General features: G+C 36.3%; 1 protein-coding gene across 1 annotated transcript in view; it reads right to left on the bottom strand.

Annotated features, from left to right (window-relative positions):
- Positions 1-14,264, bottom strand: part of CNTNAP2 (contactin associated protein 2) — a 1,494,727-nt gene that overhangs the window by 823,477 nt on the left and 656,986 nt on the right. The window lies entirely within an intron of this gene.

Here is a 14,264-nt window from a genome sequence, read left to right on the forward strand (position 1 = left end):
TGCCAATGTGAATTGCATGAGAAAATAAGAAAACAAAAGATGGTATTTCAAAAGAAAAAATAACCTTTTGAGAGAAGGGAGTAGGAGAAAAGATATAAACCGACCGATTCCAAGGTGTTAACATACAGGCATCGGTACCAGAGAGGGAAGGGGGATCACAGAGCACCCAGGCATTTATGCTATTAAAGTAGATAGTGGGGCCAAATGGGGCAAATAATAGAGATATAATGAATATATATATTTGAAACTAAATTATATATTATATATTAACTTACAATGTATATTAACATTATATATTATATCATGTGTTATTGTCATATATTGTATATATTAAATAACATATGTAGTATATACAAAGGCCAGAATTGCAGATGCCTTGACCATACTTTGCCTGGTCGGGGTACAGTGAGGAAGTCAGTGTTTTTGGAGCACAGTTAAGAAGGAGACAGTGCGGGAGACATTGGAGCAGTGGTGGTCGGGGCAAGGAGGGCTTGTGGGCCATGATGATGTGGCAGATTTCATTTGAAGTGTGCTGGAAGGAAATCCACGGCAGAGGTTTAAGCAAGGAAGTTACACGTTTTATCATTTTGAAGACTGAGCCGTAAAATCCGCTGTGAAGTCCCAAGGAGAACAGCAAAGACTGTAGCATAATACAAAGTAGTGAATGACGGATGGAGTAATCTGGTGACAAGGAGAGGGTTATTTAGGGACAAGAGAGGAAGGCGGTGTGGACGTGAGTGCTGACAATAAGCAACAGGACACTTACTACATCCAGGATCCCGGATACAAGGCCTGGGGGAGAAAACAGAGTGAAACCTAGGGCTCCTGGGAAAGGAGGGTCTCCTTCCACTAAGCTCTTCTGGGGACTGCACGTCAGGTGAAGACAGTGGGTGCAAATGGGAGGACGTGGTTTCAGCATCGCAATGCAGGGCTTGCCCAAAATCACCTCTAGGTTTTCTGATGACTGGACCTGTTTCCTCACTTTTATTCATTTATTTATTTTAAGCAACTGAAAGAATATCGACTCACACAGAGATAGTTGAAGGGAAAGGTAATTAGTGAAGACTTAGGTCTACTGCATTTGAGATTTCACCATCAAATTAAAAAGCCGCAGAGAGAATTTTATATGTTTAGGAGGGTCGCGTTTTTATCCAAGGTTAGTTTTTCAAAGAGAGTACAGAGAGTGTATTACTTATAAACAAATGCATGGGATGAGGGTGTTTTCATCCGCATTCACTGCATCAGGAGGTTGTGTATTTTGCACTTCTTTTCATTTCCAAGCTCACTGAGATTTGCGACATGATCCTAATAGAAGTTTAAAATATTTCCAAAGAATGGTGTACTGATCATTATCATGAATACAAATGCATAAACACATGTGCAATGTCTCCTTTCACCTAGCAGGTTTTGGAAAAGTTAAGAAACAGAGAAGAAGGTCTAGCCATTGACTTAATAAAAACAACATCTAATATTTATATATCACTTTATTATTTAAAGGGTTCTAGTACACACCGTATTTTTGTGCTTCACAGAATACGCTATTTGGCAGGAATTATATATAGATATAGATATAGATATAGATATAGATATAGATATAGATATAGATATAGATATAGATATAGATATAGATATAGATATAGATATAGATATATAGATATATAGATATATAGATATAGATTGTATAGATTGTTTTTTTTTTTCAAATCGGGTAACTCAGCATCAGAAGAATGAGAGGTCTTACTGATACTGAACAGCTAATAAGGACAAACAAGGGCCAACTTGTGAGCTCGTCCCCTCCCATCCTGACCTTTGAGAATCAAATTTTCAGCCAGGAATAAAGGTTTTTCTAGTTAGGAACACACATTCATTTTTCATGCTTGATACAATGCATTTGACTATCAAATTTAAAGTCAGATAATTTTATCATATTACATTCTGGATGTCCATTACATTTCTGTCCCATTTATTAGAGAGCATATCTTGCCTACATGTTTGACTTCTGTCTTCATGTTTATTTCCACAAATTGTGACAAAAATTAGTGTTTTTCTTTCTTACACATTTTCAAAACCATAATCCAATTGTGCTCCTTAGCAAACGCTGCTCTGCAGTTTTTAACAAGTCATGCAAAGACATAACACTAATAGAAATGAAAGACTGGTCTGCTCTGGGTGGTGAACACACAATGCAATATATAGATGACGTAGTGTAGAATTGTACACTTCAAATATATATATAATTTTATTAACCAATCTTACCCCCAAAAATTAATTAAAAAAAAAGACTGGTGTGCTACCGTGCCTTTATCATTTTAGCCACAATGGGCTTCAATATCACAGGGCTTGAAAATGACCTTTTTTCCCCCCATTCACCTAGCTGTAGAAAGAAAAAAAAAACAGGGTAAGACATACAGCTGATTTTCATAAAACCTTTAAGATTTGGAAATCTACATCAAAATGAAAGATGAAAATGGATTTGAATCCATCTTGAATAGGATAATACCCTTTAATATTCAACCTTCATTTAGACAAATGTCACACCATAATATATGCTTTGTGGATATATGAAAACACCAAATTTTATCACTGTAAGACTGAAAAATCAATTTACAGAAACTTGTGAATTATATGTCATCACTGTTAAATCTCCTTTACTGGCTATGATTTGTATATATGCTGAGAAGTATAGTTTTGTTTTGTTTTTTACTAACATAGTGTTTATGTAACTTGATAAGCTTTATGCTTCACAAAGCTAAGAGCAATACAATATAATGTGGAACCTCTGGTGCTACTTTAGAGTTAATGTCCTATAAATTGTTATATATACAGGGAAGAGTTAGAGCTGTTTTACAACATATTCTGAGTCATTCAGAAAGCTAATTTTGAAGGATCTAAACATCACTGAAATTTTAATAACTGAAAATGTCCCACCATATACACTAAATAGTTCTTGTAGCTCAAACAATAGTTCAGATGGCCTAAGAAAGAGAGAGAGGGAAACTTTTTGTGTAAAGTGTCAAACAGTAAATATTTCAGGCTCTTCCAGCCATGTATCTCTCAGTCCCATATCCTCTTACATCTTCTTTCCTGTTATTTATTTATTTTTTGGAACAACACTTTAAAAGGTAAAAAAACAGAGAAAGAAATAAAAGGCACCCGAATTGGGAATGAAGAAGTTACATTATCACTTTTTGCAGCTGACATGATTCTTTATATAGATAACCCTAAAGACTCTACCAAAAACTGTTAGAACCAATAAACAAATACAATAGGATACAAAATCAATGTACAAAACCTATTACATTCCTATATGATAATAATGGAATTTCAGAAAAAGAAATGAAAACAAAAATTCCTTTTGCACTTACCACAAAAAGAATAAAATACCTAGGAATAAACTTAACAAAGGATGTGAATGACCTATACACTTTTGAAAACTATAAGACATTATTAAAAGAAACTAAAGAAGACACAAAAACATGAAAATAGATTTTGTATTCATGGATTGGAAGAATCAACAGAGTTAAAATGGCCATATTACCCAAATCAATATACAGATTTAACACTGTCCCCATAAAAATCCCAATAGCATTTTTTTAAAAGAAATAGAACCAAAAAAAATCATCATATTTGTATGGAATCCCAAGAGATCCCTAATAGCCAAAACAATCCTAAGAAAAAAGAACAAGGCTGGAGGTAGCACACTACCTTACTTCAATTTATACTTCAAAGTGACAATAATCAAAACAGCAGGGTATTGGCAGAAAAACAGACACGCATACCAATGGAACTGAACTGAGAACCCAAAAATAAACCCACATATATATATGGCAGATAATTTTCAACAAAGGAGCCAAAAACATACAATGGAGAAAACAAAGCCTCTTCAATAAGTGGTACTGGGAAAATTAGAAAGACATTTGCAAAAGAATGAAACTAGACTGCTGTCACCATGTACCAAAATTAACTCAAAATGGATCGAAGACCTAAACCTGAAACAATAAATTGCATAGAAGGATGTATAGGTATTAAATCTACGGACCTTGGGTTCAGAGAGGAATTTATGAATTTGATCTCAGAGGCAAGGGAAGTAAAAGTAAAAATAAATGAATGGGATTATATCAAATTATAAAGCTTCTGCACAGCAAAAGAAACCATCAACAAAAGCAAAGTGGCAACCAACTGAATGGGAGAAGATATTTACAAACAACACCCCCGATAAGGGGCTAACATCCAAAATATATAAAGAACTCACACAATTCAAGAAAGAAAAACATGCAATCCAATTAAAACATGGGCAGAGGACCTTTACAGACACTTCTCCCAAGAAAACATACAAATGGCCAACAGATATATGAAAAAACGCTCAACTTCACCAGCTATTAGGGAAATGCAAATCAAAACCACACTGAGGTGTCACCTCCCACCTGTTAGAATGGCTGTCATCAACAAGACAAATAATAATAAGTGTTGGAGAGGCTGTGGTGAAAAAAGAACCCACATACACAGCTGGTGGGAAAGTAAACTGGCGCAGCCGCTATGGAAAACAGCATGGGGATTCCTCAAAAAATTAAGAATAGATGTATCGTAAGACCCAGCAATTCTCTTTTGGGTATCTACCCGCAAAATCTGAAAACATTTATCCATAAAGATATATGTACCTCTATGTTCATTGCAGCGTTATTCAGGGTGACCAAGGCATGGAAACAACCAAAGCATCCTTTGATAGATGACTAGATAAAGAAGATGTATATATACACAATTGAATACTATTCTAAAATGAAGTACTGCCATTTGCAACAACATAGATGGGTCTTGAGATTATCATACTAAGAGAAATAAGTCAGACAGAAAAAGTTGAGAACTATATGACTTCATTCATACATGAGATATAAAACTGAAAGCAACAAATGTATAAGACAAACAAGCAAACAAAAACTCATAGACACAACAGTTTAGTGGTTGCCAGAGTGTAAAGGGGTTGGGGGGATGGTAGAAGAGGAAAAGGGGATCAAATATATGGTGATGGAAGGAGAACTGACTCTGGGTGGTGAACACACAATGCGATACGACAGAAACGTACACTTGAAACCTATATAATTTTACTAACCAATGTCACCCCAATAAATAATTAAAAAAAATAAATGTAAAAAACATCTTAGCTCACAGACTTTAAAAGAACAGGCAGGGACCAGAGGGGACCCATGGGCTCTAATTGGCCAGCCCCTGATCAAAGAGAATCTTTCAACTTAAAAAAAAAAAAATCCTCCCCTCAACTCACATAGGATGCAAAAGTCAAAAGTCATTAGAAGATGGTTCAGTCACTTGGCATTGAAAAACCAATAAACTTTGGAAGAGCATTTTGTCATCCCCCCCTTGAAGCACATAATTTATCAGACTGGAGGAAAATATACAGGGGCTTAAAAGTGTGCTGTGTGTGATGCATGAACTAAAATTTTCCCTTAAATTCGCTATTATAGGGTCTGAAGTATAACTTATCAAGTATTCTATGAAGAGAATAAATATATTTAGTCTTCACTAACACCTCACATTTCAAGCAACACAAAATAAGGGACATGAGGATTGCAGCAAATGAATGAGGCTATATATATCTTCGTGCAAAGGTTTGGCGTAAGAATGAAAACTGTGTCTTAAAAACTGCGCTGTTGTGGAAGCAAGCCCGGGAGAAGATTTTAGTGCTATTGGCAAGTCCCAGACATGAGAGAGTAGGTGACAAAAACAACAACGCATGAGTACTTCCTAAAGTGAGAGATCTTCTTTTCTGAAAATACAAAATGTCTCTGCTGCAACAGAAACTCATACTGATTCTTCCTTAAGTTGATGTCATAAACCTGTGATCACTATAATAACTTCAAGAGAAATTTTATTTCTGGCTGGATTTTAAATTTTACTTTCCCCATGCTAACAATTTATATCAACAGGTAGAAATAGATTTTTCATTCCCTAGGCTTGATATGAGTCTCCAGGTTTATGTACACTTCCTGCAGAGGCAGGAAGAAAAGTACCTGCATGAAATCCTGAATCTGTTACACTCAGGAGTGTTCAGCCACTTCACCTGGACTCTCTTGTCATTCTCGTTACCTGGCTGGACCAGCACACTCTGCAGGACCGAGCTCAGACAGAGCTTCCTGACAGGATAGCACCCGAGGACGCTTGCTTCTCAACCCTACACCATCCTGCAGGTGACTCATGACATCCTACACTTTTCATTCCCTTCACTGGACTGCAATTACTTACATTTCTGATGACCCGGGACTGAATGACTGATTCAGAAGCATGTGAGTCAGCTCTGAAGTTTGTGATGAAACCTACGTCTGACGTTCACCACTGTATCTGACGCCCCTCGCATTATGGTTGGTGTCCAATAACTCTAAATTTACTGCCTGACTAAATGAGTGAATAAAAATGTGCATTCCCATACTCCCACCTGCTCACATTTCATAGCTCTTATTACTGCTGGATGTACCGCAGGAATCGTTGCTGTACTAGTTCAGCAACCATTTATAGGTCAGAAACCCTATGTGTGATAATATCCTACAGGAAAAAAAAATACAGCATGCTAGTCTGATTCAAGAAGACACTGGGTTAATAAAGTTCTTCCACAGGTATGGGGACGCCATTCTAAGTATGTAAAATGTAGAGATCATGGGGAAGAAAAGGAAATGACCATGCACAAATTATGTGAAAATCAGAGGAGAAATGCTAGGAGCAATGTGATCACACACACACACACACACCACACCGCCCACCTGTTCATCAAACCTTGGAGGTTCACATGGGCAATTCACTTGAACTCTGCTAAAAACACACTCTTTGGGGATTGCAAAACGACGGTGAATGTGTGGGACAAATGCTCAAACAGTCCTTCTATGTATGAGCAGCGATACTCTCTCTGGACCCCTCTGCTCTTGACCGAATGAATACATCTTCTTATGTTCTCCATTACGCCAAAGAGATGAACAGATGGTAAAAGTATTCCACTAGAAGAACCATTCATGCATTAAGACAAGAATTGCAATGCAAGACACATAATTTGACTTAGAAAAATAAGGTGAAAACCTGTAAAAGTCCGGTTATCTTTCCCTTTCTTTACATCTTTTGGGGACCACATGGTGATGGTGCTACACAGGTGTTATCCTTTGTGCACATCTGCTCTCAGTCTACCTGAAAGGGAGATTCAGTCCTTTTGATGCCTCGTTGCGTCCCACACTTTATTCCTTCTTAATCTAGTCTCAGATACAGGGACCTTGGGTCCTGCCTTCTCTGCCTCCCTCCTTTAATACTGTCAAGCTTGATAACATTGCCTTTGGTTTTCTTATTTTGTCTATATTTTTACTTAAAATGTTGAGAACAAGGACAATTGCTAAAGTTGGTTCAACAACATCTGTGTAAGAAGACAGAGACAGATCGCATAGGGGTTTTCCTTCAATGCAGCCCTATGGACAAATGCCAAAATACAATTCAATAATTGCCATTTTACAACGGTAACCAAAATTCCAATGCAGGTATTCAGCTCCCTGCTGAATGACTTAATGTAGAAATAGTTTAGAGTATCTAGAGGATGGATGGATCGCACTGCCTTCAAGTTATCTTCCATAAACACTGTTTTCTCAAGTATTGGATAAGTTTCAATGGCCATAAATTTGAGAATCTACTCCTTGGAAAGTACCTGGAGTGCATCTCTTTCTAAATGTGGAATCAAATGCTTTCCTAAGCATAAGATCAACAAAACAACCAAGTTTTATTTAGGATGAGGATTAGTAATAGCAAAATAAAGTGCCATATTTAAATTCTGTCTTTTCAGAATGTGGAATTCTTCATTTGGATAGCTGCATACCATGAGATATTGACAAGTTTGGCACTAAATATTCTCTGCCTAGAGCATCAATAATGACTTTATCCTTTCTCAATTTAATATACTTTTGCTTCCTACCCTTTTTATATTCTATAGCAAGATTAACACTCAGTAATGCTTCTTTGTGATACAGAGAAAGAGCTCCTAGAAAGATACTACCTGGATCTACAAAAGCTATTTCTTTTCTAATATATTTGAATCTCACCTTTCATGGAAAAAAAAAAAGAAGAAAGAAAGAAACCTGAAGTATTACATTATATGACTCCATTTTTACTAGTTCTAGTTTTCTATTCTCTCCAACTGCAAAATTTCTCAAATAAATGGGTTCTACTCTGCATTTCCCTCTCTCTATGCTGCCTTTAAGCTTTAGCAAATTGCTTACTGCTGTCTTTTCTTTCGAAACAGAAATGAGAAAGATCACTGATGTTAACCCAATAAACTTTATCCTGGTGATTTTTCTTCAACGTGTCCCACAGTCAGTCATCTTCTCTGCGAATCTCTCTTATTGAAGGACATTTCTATTTTGTACATTTTATTTGATCTGACATCACTTTTCCATTGTCTTCACTGGATAGTCTTAATTTTTTCCTTGGATTAGTAAGGACCATGTTTCTCAAGTGATCACCCACTTTCTTGCCTTCAGTCATAAGTTCCACGAGGATATTTTGCTGTCAGTCTCTGCTGCCTCCACTACCCTGACTTATTTTCTGACTTCCTGGGAGCTGTGTAATGGCGGAACGAGCTCGTACAGATTGGATGACTCTGGCTCCCTTGCCGTCTGGCACCTGACTGTAGCCCACTCATGGGGCACGCCAACGGATGACCAGCCCTTCGCAGGCAGCCTGCTGTCCATGGCTCCAGCTCCTCCTGGTCTATGATAATACTGTTTCTTCCCTTTGCTCTGTAAGCTCTGGCAAAGGTAATGGCTTTCCTGTGTTTCTAGTTCATGAGCAATTCTGTTTCCTTAAACCTGGCCACACTTCTGTGAAGTATCCCTTTACTCAATTCTGTTTAGATAAGTAAACACTAGAATGTGCCATGTGCTTCTGATCAGAGCAATGACAGGTACGTATGTGTATAAAACCCTTATTATAATCTCTCAATAATGTCATTTCCAAACGTCCTTAGAGTATATCCAGTTGGATATATGTCTGTCCAGAATTCTCCTAATTTTCCTAAAATCTTGGGTTCTATTAACTTCACCTTCCCTCGGGCTTTTCATTATCAAATCCTGATTACATTTCCTTATCTATATTCATTTTCTTTTCACGTCTCTATCCGTGCCAGGGTTTAGGCCCTCTCAAGTGCTTCATACTTGAGATATCGTGCAGTTTCCCAGTTTCCCCCCCTGCTTTCAATCTTATTTCTCTACAACACAAAATATGGTACTGATCATGCCAAAATCTCCAACTCAGAAATTTCAGGAAATCCCTATTTTGTACTAAATAAAGTCCAAATTCTTTACTGGAGTATGCTATTGAAAACTATCTTGCTATGATCACACGGTACTTAAAGTAACTTGTCCTATCAAGCAGAGCTGTCTCCTAATTTGAAGGATTCACTACAGTAGTATACTATGAAATTAATATAATTTTCGCAAGACACAGACATGCAATTTTAAAATGCACACTTTAAAATATGCTAATCACTAATAATTGAACTATTTTTTTGTCAACTCATGCAAATCATTCTCTTGTACCGAAGCAGAGACGTAGAAAATTAAAGCAAAAATCACGCAGATATAAAACTATTTTATTTGCAAGATACTCAGATTATTCTTACTCTTTTTTATCTTCTCATGAGAACGACAAAGTTAATAGTACTTTGATGTGAAGATATTTTTATTTAACAATAACCAAGACAGGTAAGAAGATTAATGAGATATTTCACATAGGGCGTCAAAGGCCATGTATATTGTCTGTAATTGTTAACTATTTCATATGTACCTTTATTTTCTTTCCTGAATTTCACATAACTAAAGAAAATATCTACAATTTAAAGACAATTTTCAATCAACAGTCTGAGGTAGTGGATTAGATAGCATTATCTGATCTATGAGTACAGTAAGCACTTGATAAATTTATTTCACTTTAGATGAAGAAAAAAGAAACAGAAACAAGTTATTTAAAGACAGAATATTAATTTGCTCTAAGGTCAAAGATCCACAGCTTAAATATCTATTCACTAGAATAATGGCTATTTTCAGAGAAGCCTAGTTACTCTTAGCTATTAAACGTAATATGCTGTACAAGGGGCAAACTAAAAAGATGTATTTTGTAGAAATTGCATAGACATATGCAGATCGACTGACCACAGCTGATGTCAATCAAGGCTGCTTCTCAACTTGGCCAAAAACTTAAAATATGATGAGAATCTCTCCACTGTTATAGGTGTGTAAGAAATGGTTCGCTTACACTAGGTTTAGTTTGCATACCATTTTTTTGTGTGTGTCTCTGAATAGTTTAACCAAACTCCGAGTCTTCTCTGAAAAGCCTACACATTCTGCTCCCAGACTACAAAAAATGCTTTTTCTCACAGCCACACTCTTAATGGGAAATGAGTAATAGGAAATACCTTCTATATTTCCTATTATTTTTAAATAACTGCATATAGAAAATGTTATTTTCAATAGCCATTCCTATTCATACATTTTAATAAGAATGTATTATTAAAACCACCATAATGGAGTATTTAAGCATGTATCTTTCACTTATGGGTATATCACACAAAAAGTTTCCAAGGATATATGTAGACAAAGTAATTCCTAAACTTAATGCTGTAGATTTTAAAACCCTGCACCAAATATTTTTCAAAGGCTGGATTGAAACATATATGAAAATGACGTATTTTAGTCCTTGAAGCAAGTCAGAGTAGAATCTAAAAATTAGTATCACACAGTCTGCATTCTTAGAAGGCAATGCAATTAAATTACATGGATTAAGTAATAATAAAAACAAAAATATAAGGTATCAAATTAATATAATTTTAGTCTTAATTCTTCCACCAATAGCTATGTAAATTTGAATAAACTCAAACAACAGAGAGACACAGGGAAAAACCCACCATCGTGGTCAAAAAAGAAAATCATGTGATAGTTAAAAACTAATGAGAACAAATCAGTCATAAAAAGAATCAGATATCAAAATGTGAGACATGTGGCTAACGTAATATTAAGAGGGCAACTGTAGATTTCATTATAATAGAAAAAGAAAAAGGATGAAAATTAATGATGTAAGCATAAAACCTCAGAAATTAGGAAAATAAAGACCCGGATAAGTTCAAAGAATGTAGAATGTATAAGAAAAGAATTTAAAAAGATAAGAGTGAAAATACAAAGTTCAGGTGGATTCCCTCGCAACACAAAGATCCAGAAGGCCAAAGGATGATTCTCTGCAAAACAAGTATAATTGGAAAACCTCTGGTGAGACCACTCTCCCCCCAAAAAGAGAAAGAAAACTGACGAATGTTAGAAATGAAGCAAGGACATAACTATAGATAGATTGAAAATAAAAGTAAGGAAATGATATGAACAAGTTTTATGCCAAAAAATTTAAAATGAAAATGAAGTGGTCACTAGACCACAAAAAACATAAACTTACAAAAATGACCCAAGAAGCAAGATGCATCATAAAAAACCCTAAGTGAGAAAGTAAAACTGACAACTGAAAAATCTTCCCACTGTTGGGAGACAGTTCTTCATGGGTTGCTCAGTTTCTGCACATTATGAGAGCAGAGCTTTTGTTTGGTGCCATCTCTATAAGGACGGTTGTATAGCAAGCAGCTGGGAGATACAGATGTTGTTCCTTCTGGAGAAGAGGACAAGTTTATTTCCAGTCCGGTAAATAAAGATACTATCTCTTTCGGGGCAAAGTTCAGGTGGATTCCCTTGCAACTCCTTACTTACAAAAAGAATGAGGTTGCTGACGCTTGGGTTTCCTTGGCTGTGTTCCAAATCTCCTGCACGCATCACGGGCCAGTCTGCGTCCTATCCTTTGGTTTTATGGGGCTTAAGGCACTGATGTGAATATGAAGCTTATACATAAAAAATAACAATGAACCTCTGATAACACCGATTGCTAATGAAAATGCTGGACATTGGTAGTAGAAATGTAAATGTAAAATGTTACAGCCAGTGGAGAAAACAATTTGGCAGCTTCTTAAACATACCCAGCAATCCCACTACTCAAGAAAAATGAAAATCTGGCTTCACATAAATATCTGAATGTGAATTTTTAGAGTAGCTTTATTCATAATCACCCTAATCTAGAAACCTCCACCAACTGATAAACAGATAAACAAAGTGTGGTCCATGCACTTTCCACTGCTCAACTGACTTCCTTCCACTGTCCATCCAGGGCAAGTCTGGCTTACACTATTTTCTCCTCAAACTCCATCTCCCCATTTTCCATTAGCCCTCTTTCCACGTGTCTCGTGTGTTACCATTCTTTCCCTGAAAACTGTCCCTGCCTCAACTCTTTCAATGAAGCAAATCAAGTGTCCTGATTCAAAGAAAAAAAAAATAAATCAAGATAAGCCAAAACAAAACAAAAAACAAACAAAAACCTTCTTCTAACCCTACTCACTTCTTCAATTCTCCTTTACTGACCTCCCAAACCTCTGGAAGAGGCAGCTTTGTATCCAGACTTCCAAGGCTTTAAGTCTCATTACCCACTTTTCCTTATTCTCCTACAATTAGTTTCCTGTGCTACCAGGTAAAATCCAAGGCTTCTGTATCAGTTCTGAGCCTCTGCAACCCCTTTGGGGCACTTCATACCCATCCTTACAGTATCTCTTTGAGACGGACCTCATTTTGATTCTGGGACAGGAATCACTTCTATTCTCTTATGTCTCTGACTTCTTCCTCTCAGTTCTCTTCTAAGAAGTCCCACTCTAATCCAAATAATGGGGATTGATTTTCATATCTTTCTCTCCAGCCCTAAACCGGATTTTGAGATGTAGGCCAGAATTTTTCACTGGCTGACAACCATCTTTATTTTGGATAGCTGGACAGTGTTTCAAATTAAAAAAGAAAAAGTCTGCCTTTTCACCATGAAAATGCGCCCCATTTTTTTTTTTTTTTTTTCCCATACCACTTGCTGACATTGCCGTCCTCCTAACCCTCCCGCCCTGAGGTTTCTGTCACACCTGTAACTTTTCTTTTCTCTTAGTCGCATCCACAATGCACTGGATGCTGGTAGCCCTCTCTCTCCAGTAATGGCTTTTCCACTCACGTAGCCACTGGACTTTTTCAAATCTTCACCTTACCCTGACAGCACTCTGGATATTCTCCCTGCATCCAATCTCTTTCTTCTTCAAGTTACTTCATATATTGCCTGAAGAGGGATTTCTCTGAATGAGAATCTCATTCTGTGAGAACCTCATCACTTAACATACAGACACAGGTTGCCTTTGTTCACATGTTGCCAACTCAATAAACTGAAAAGAATCATTTGTACAATTATCACCGTTTGTTTTGTTTATAGGATGCTAAATGATTCACTTAACAGATTCTTTTCGACAAATTAACAGAATTGACTTAGCTGAACAAACATGTTTGTTATGTTGGTGTCACGCATACACAACCACAGGGCTTTTTTCAGTTGGAACCTGAAACAAGTAGCCAGTTAGAGCTCCTGATTTACAGAAAATCCATAATGTAAGTTTCCATTTTTAATGCTTTCTTTATAACGAGAGATATTCCATTTCTTGTGCACTGTGATGATTATTTTAGAGACTATCGATATTCCCTTGTACAAATGAAAAGTTTATTTGTTTTCTGAATTGAATAATATAAAATTTCAAATAGTGCTCTAACTTCTGAACGTTTTTCTTAAGTAAGGGGATGGATGGTGGGGAGAGAACATGTAGAATGTAGGGCATGTTGAAGTTAAATAAATCTTCTGATTTTAAGCTATGGTAGCAAAATATTATCCAGAACAAGTTTTTTTGTTTTGTTTTGTTTTGTTTTGTTTTTTACTCCCCAGAGCATTCAGGTACGATAGATGTGGATTTGACTAATTTTATGAATTTTTCTTCTCTCACTGAAACAAAGTTAATAAGCAATAGGATTTGTTAGCCAATTATATATAACCAGAGATTCTGGGGAATAAAATATTAGAGAGCTTATTTAGAATATGCCCTTTTAAATTAGTGAGGGAAAAAAAAGAAACCAAGCCTTAATAGCTACCGTGTTTCCCCGAAAACAAGACCTAGCCGGACAATCAGCTCTAAGGCGTTTTTTGGAGCAAAAATTAATATAAGACCCGGTCTTATTTTACTGTAATATAAGACCGGGTCTTATATAATATAGCATATTATAAGACCAGGTCTTTATAATAATATAATACAATATAATGTAATGTAATATAATACAATACTGGGTATAATACCC

Source organism: Rhinolophus sinicus, chromosome 8 (genome assembly GCF_057876585.1).
Source record: "Rhinolophus sinicus isolate RSI-liver-muscle chromosome 8, RSI-T2T, whole genome shotgun sequence".
In the NCBI taxonomy this organism is placed as follows: Eukaryota; Metazoa; Chordata; class Mammalia; order Chiroptera; family Rhinolophidae; genus Rhinolophus; species Rhinolophus sinicus.